The 7,142-nt window shown below is 32.3% G+C and overlaps 1 long non-coding RNA gene across 1 annotated transcript; it reads right to left on the bottom strand.

Moving 5' to 3' along the window:
- Positions 1-204: 204 nt before the first annotated feature.
- Positions 205-4,235, bottom strand: LOC308187849. The gene is made up of 2 exons (XR_013944953.1): positions 4,100-4,235; positions 205-2,176 (listed from the first exon to the last, which is right to left on the bottom strand). It is a non-coding gene; the product is annotated as an uncharacterized lncRNA (long non-coding RNA).
- Between the last annotated feature and the right edge of the window lie 2,907 nt (positions 4,236-7,142).

The following is a 7,142-nucleotide window of genomic DNA, read 5'->3' as shown; positions in this document are numbered from 1 at the left end:
TAGGTGTGAGAGGTGTAGGTGGCCTTAGAATTTCTACACATAGGTGGACATGGTAAGACTGATTCAGCAGACCATTATAGTCAGCTTTTAACTGGAGTGGAGTTTTATTTTTCATTTATCTTTTGTATGTAGCAGAAATGTAGTTCTGTTTCTTAACTTTCTGAGAAAACTGAAGAAAATGAATTCACAAAAACTTAGTTTAAATTTTTTTAAACTAAAAATTTATTTAAATTTTTATTTCTGCTGATATATTTTGCAGCATGGCAAAACCATTCCATGGCTCCAAACCATTACTTCTTACAAAGCACTTCAATAAGAATTAATCAAAAACAAAAATAATAGTGTTCAGTGCTATTTTACCTCCTCAAAATGAAAATAAAAGAAAGAAAACCTAAAGCCATTCAAATACACATTTAAGGAATGTAAAGACACTAAGCTCCTCAGACTTGCATTCTTTGTAACATATGGGTCCAGTAAGATATACTTGCAAAATTGTTGTATTATTTAAAATTTTTCACTGTTTTAGGGTTTCTATTAAGTTATATCTCTTTGTTGAAGACTTTTCAAAGGCACTTCTGAGTACAGTTCTTTGGTATATGGTGTGAAAAATACAATTAAAGTAAAACTGCATAACAGGTTAAAACTAAATAAAGTCATCAATAACAACAACAATTAAAATGTTCCCCCCTCCCTTTTTTTTTTTTTTTTATTGCACTGATTGTACAATATGCTGCATAAGAAATAGGCACATATTTTCTTAAATATGTGAAACTTACTGGGATTACAATATATGTATATACATTCATTTAAACAGAGACTTGCTAGCTGATTTATCAATTCAAAAAGTACAGTAAACACCATTGGAGGACTGACAAGTTATTTAAAGGGAGATTAATTAGTCAGCATTGCAAAGATAGGTCCTGGATTAGGTACAGCACTAGAATGGTAGAGCTGATAGAGACCACAAAACATAGCAGAAAACAGCCTAAAGAAGAAGAATGGTGTCTGGGAAAAGTAAAAGGTAAATATAAGGAGAGAAATCGAGACACGTAAAGAAAATCCAAGTTATTTCTGAAAGTTCTCTCAACTGACAATAACGTTTGTATGAATTCATAATTTATATATACGTTCTTAAATGAAAATATATTCTTGTTGAAGAGAAATGTCTAAGCAAATAATAGATATCCACGCTGGTTGCCTCTGTTGGGCTTTGATCGGTAAGGTGGACAGTCAATGTTCTAAGGTTCTATATAATCATATCATTTCTCTGGTTCTCTTCAAACAGTTCACATTTCACAGTGAAATGTTTTCTGATGTTGACTTCCTAAGTTTACAAAGACTTCTATGAAACTTACAGTTTTCACCAGTAAAACCGTATGTAGGTTTGGTTTAGTAACAGTGGGGTTCACAGCAAACTTTTCTATTCACAGCACAGGCTTTCGATCACAGTTCACACTCACAGATTATTTTTTTTTTCTGTTTTTCTTTTGTTTTCTGTTTAACTTCTATATCATTCATATAGATTTGTAGCATGTGTCTGTGTCATCTTTCATGCGTTTAGATGTACCGCTACTGGTTCTTTTCTTTGACTTTTAGTAAGTTTTAACTGTTTTAATGGTTTAAGGTTAAATAGCTATGTTAAGACCTAATGGACTCAGATACCAGAACACTTTAATCACAGATATACACAGTTTCACAAATTACACAATTTCCTTATTATGAAAGAGAGGTGATACAATCCAGGAGAAGAGTTGGGCTGATAAGTTCAGTGGTTCCAGACACGGTGCAGTGTGATAACCTTGGTATGATAGCCCTGAGCCATCTCTAAATGGGCTACTCTATTTTCATGGCAGAAAGCAATGTAACTCAGGTTACTGTTCTGCTAACTCGGGTCCCAGTTCAGGACTTGAGCTCTTCATGATTTCTTCTTTATTTCTTCATTATTATTATTATTATTGTTGTTATTGTTGTTGTTGTCGTCGTCTTTGGCTAAACAGTTGCAAATATCGTGACAGTTAGAAAGCCTGGCACTTCAACATGGAAATTGAATTGCAGGGTTGCAAGAGAAGGCATTTATGTTGGTGTGATTGCTGTAAAGATAATAGTTCATGGAAAAATGAAAACTGTTTATGGAAAATGGATTTATGAGGTATATAACGAGGAAAACAGCTGTCTCCTGGAGGAAATAAAGAAAGAAAAAGTGGTAGTGAACCAACACCTACAAATTCTATAATTATGTAGCAAGCAATGACAGGAATCTAGCTGAGGAATCATAAGCCTGAGGAGTCATAAGCCTGGCTAGATTTGCTTTGTAATAGCCCATTGGCATTACTTTTATTTGTCACTTGTTTACATTACGTTTCAAATTAAGATGAAAAAATGTCTTGGTTGCTATAATATTTTTCTTGAGTAGTCATTCAGAAAAGACACAAATACTTGAGGAAATATATTCATAGGATTTTTGAAAAACACCCTTTCTAATAGGCAGTCCCTACATTCATCACCAGAAAATCCAGGGAAAGACTATGCAAAGGGGAAAGACTATCTAGATTTTAGAAAACTTCTTTCATCCCTCCACTGCACATTATTGTGTGTCATAGACAGGTTCTTAAACTTGGTTAGTGATAGAAACCTGTTTCGTTTCTCAGATATTGAACTGAAAATTGATGTCCCGTCCTCCTGCCCCCCCCCCAAAAAAAAAAAAAAAAAAAACAAAAAAAACTTTTCACACAGGACAAATACATAGTCAGACCTATGAGATTACATAGTTCTGCTGTAAACAGTAGACTGTAGTGGCATATGACATTGCAAACTATTCTTTTGGATAAGAGAGGGGTGTTTCCAATGTATCATATCCATGTAACCAATTAACCAGATGCTATTTCAACAGATGTGTGTCAGCAATGGACAGAATAGGACAATAGTAAGAGCTTGATAACCATTTCTCATGAAAAAATATGTTTACGAACACAGGAGATTTCAAAGAAAGATGTGTAACAATAATTGTTACATAATTGTTACCTAATGTTACAATAAATGCATATAATTGAAGTGTACAAGTACAATGATCATTAAGAGAGGGGAAAAATACAAGCCAGATGTTTTACATCTTAGTTTTATTCCATCTTGATTTCATCCTATCTTTTAAACAATATATTTGGGTAATTTCAATCATATCAGGAAAAAATATATAATTTACAAGATAACTTTGAATTACCTTAAGATAGAAAGTGTATTTTCTTTCTTAATTTACATGAAGACATGGATGTTGTGTTAGTGAAACTAATGTAAATGTTGTTCATATAAAACTAAACTATGTTTTCTACTGGGGAATTTGATTACAAAAATGTGTGAGTGATACTCTCTGGAGGAATGGATTCATCTTGTTCTTAATGCAGAATTAGCAGCATCTTTTCTACCTTTGCATGCTACAGCAGGCACTTTACCTATGTCGGAATGTCCTGCTCTTGATTACATGTTATGCAACTCCACTGATTTGTCAGACATGAAAATCACTCCACACCTAGTTAAAAAGAAAACTTCAAATTGGCACGTCCATGTCTTGAACCTCACCAAGCATCAGTCATTTGACAGAATCAGATTGTTAAACCACACAGAACTTTCTCCCAAAGTCAAATCTACTAAGCTGCTAGTGTACCCTATTACATAAGTCAGAAGTTACCTGCAAGGCAAAAAACCACTCATTTATTTAACACTGAGCCAATACAACTGTCATTAACAACCTTTCTTTCTTTTTTTTTTTTCCTTTTTTTTTTCTTCCCACCATTTTTCCTCTATTTGTAGGCTCTCTGCTAAAAAATTTTCCTTCTTACCAAAGAATATATATGCAAAAGAAAAAAATAAATATTGAATGCTAGGATATCAAATATTCAACACACCAGAAGGGCATTAAAATCTAAACTGCATATACATATAAGTTCAGAAGAAATTGTCATCCAGGGACTGGTGAAAAGGAAGAGAAGGTATGGATCTTGCGTGCAAAGAAGTGAAATAACCCAGACAGCCATGACTAATGTTGAGATAAAACAGTCATTCAATTAAAAGATTTAAGGAAGGAAAACTCCTTCATATCCTGTACCTGGTCCAAATATTTTCTCTGTCTTTCATGCTCCCCTTGAGATTTCCCTTGTCTAGGAGCCGCTCCAAAGTGGTCTACCCCACGTTAAAAAACATGGTATTCCCAAAGCAGCAGAAAGACTCTTTCTACATTACTAGCATGGTTAATAAGCAATGTAACCCAGCAACCAAAGAGAGAAATTGTACTGGAGATCATAGCAATGAGGATTCACCTACCTTCAGACCTTGACTATTTACACATTGGAAGAAAACAAACAAAAACTTGTATAGCACAGCAGAATTCAATGTTTTGGGCATATAAGTAAATTAGATATTGCTTCATTTTGCATACTCTGTATAGTTTCAAACAGTCAGAGCACTGCCTCTTAGCTCCTCTTTCAAACATCAAGTTCATTTGTTTTAATACAACTGTAGGTTAAAATTTAACAGTTAATATTTCTACTTCTTCCTACTAGTGGAAAACCAAACCAAAAAGCAAGCAAGCAAGCAACCAACCAACCAAAAACAAACAAACAAACAAACAAACAAAAAAAAACAGAAGTGCAAGGAAAACATATAAAATGCTATGTTATCAAATACCTTTTTATTTTTATAAACCATGTTAAATATCTTAAATATTTAAATACTATTAGTGTGAATATGTAAAAACAAAGTAAAAGTACAGTCATGAAATAACAAAGGAGCCAGATGTCATACTGTAGGTATCACATTCTTCAAGTGGTGTTCTGCAGCTACTTGTACAAGTCTTAATCTGTCTGGGGATATAATATAAATAGAAACCAAGCCCTCAGCCCATCTGTTGATGACTGATGTTTTGGCATTTACCAGTAGATGGCTGCAATTTCTAGTTGCTGAGATGTCTTACTCAGAAATATTCTGTTTGAGACAACTGCTGGAATTGAACCAACCACTATCTACGTCTTGAAGGCTGATGCTGTTGGGCTTGTCCTGGCTATTCAACAGGAATATAAGTACCTGAAAAAATAGATTTATAGACTACATCCATGTTGTTTACTACTTGTAGGATTCAGTAGATATTTATATCCTCTGGCTCTCAAAGGCCCCTCTTATTCCCCTCTTATGTTTGTCATAAATTCCTCTAGATATACACAGAACTAAAAAATCTATGTGATACTCTCAAACTCAAGCAATCCACTATGCAGCCTCCTTTTTTCTGAAAAAAAAAAAAAAAAAAAAGAAAAAAAAGTAGTGTGTTGAAATTGATATTGGAGAGGAAACAATTTTAACAATATTAACAATATATTAAATTATTTTGTTTTATCATAACATAACATTTTAAAATAGTAATATAACTATTAAAATAAAATAACAACAACGATAACAATAACAATAACAATAATAATAATAATAAGCACTCTCTTCTGCTAATGTGCTTTATATCCAGTCTTTGAAGCAGCTTTTATTTTAAAGCATTTATTTTTATCAATGTTCTCTTCAAAAAGGGGTCAGAAAGCAATATAAAGCAAAAAGCTACATTGTATCTACAAAACATAGAAAATTTCAAAAACTGTGCTTGCCAAGCATGATCACCTTCTCCCACCTCATATAACTATTGCAAATGTGCCTTACAGCTCTTTTCCTAGTCTTCTGTTTTTCATGTATGCTCTATGTCATTCCCTCTCTACCAGAGGATTTAACTATAGTACATACACCTACTGAATAGAGAAGCTATGTATTAATACAGAAGTATAGAAAAAGAAATGATGAATGGTGACACAAAATAAGATGACTAATAGGGACACTTGTATCTGTAGATTAAAACTTCTATGTTATAAAAAGTATTTCTTCCATGCTTCAGGATAGCTAGACTCTAGATATTCTCTGACATAGCTATAAAAGTGGATTCAAAAAAAAAAAAGTGTGTGTGTGTTTGTGTGTGTGTGTGCAAGTCTGTGTCTTAAAAAGGGATAGGTTTAGGGATAGAAACCTGCAATATGTCATATATTTATATATTTTTTTTTGGAAAAAAAAAAAAATTTAATGTTGCTGACATGCTTTTCTTAGCTGAGAAAACATGAACTGAGAGAAATTTTGCTAAATGTACATCAGTTCTTAATAGTTTAATATAATTCAGAGTATTGATATTCATTTTTGAACTGTTGTAATATTGTCATAGATAGAAATGAGTAGCTGCAGTATACGCTGCTTTGTAAAAATGCAAAATGATGCAGTGCCATTGTCTATCATAAATGCAAAGTGATAACTGTTTCCAAATGAAAACTAAAGATAATCAAAACCACTCACCCCAGTAAACATAATTATTCAGTGATAGCTTTTGCTGAAGAAAGATTATAAGATATAAGAATAATATTCATTGTTTTATTTTATTTTATTTTGTTTTATTTTATTTTATTTTATTTATTTTATATTTTATTTATTTTTAATGATGAAAAATAGAAGAATGAGTCCTTTTGAAGTCCCTAGCAGGAGAAAAAAATCTCAAAAATAAAAGTAGAATTGGGAAAGTAATTTGCTCATGAATTGAATCTCAACACATTCGCTGTCCTGTCTTCTTTAGATGTAAAGGTCAAACTTTAAAAACTGGTGTTTCTTGTCACTAGTGTTAGGATTTACACTATCATTCTCAGATGAAAGCCTCAGTTAAAAAAAAAAAAAAGTAATTTATATATTGTATATTATATATACATTATATATTTACCCATTTTTGAAATCATGGAACTGTCTCTGAGAAGACTGGACTAAATTTTGCATTCATTTGTAGAGCACACAGTACAGTTGAGTTAGTAACTTTGACTATAACTGATGATGACATAATGTAAATAAATATCAGTGAAGTTTTTGATAAAATGTAAATTAATAAAACATAAATAAATAAATAAAAAACACCATATTTGATCTTAGAAGCTTGCCTTTGCTTGTGACTCGTTAAAGTCATTTTCTTCTCTGTCTTGTCTGTAATTCTACTGCTGAAATCATAGAAATATATCAGATCAGGACTTCTTTGATTTAAGGAAATGGAATTGTCTGTAGAAGGTTCTTTGTTAACGATTCAACACTTGGAA

Source organism: Anser brachyrhynchus (genome assembly GCF_964034855.1).
Source record: "Anser brachyrhynchus genome assembly, chromosome: 1".
In the NCBI taxonomy this organism is placed as follows: Eukaryota; Metazoa; Chordata; class Aves; order Anseriformes; family Anatidae; genus Anser; species Anser brachyrhynchus.
The sequence above is the reverse complement of the archived record's forward strand: the minus strand, read 5'-3'. Positions and strand labels throughout refer to the sequence as shown.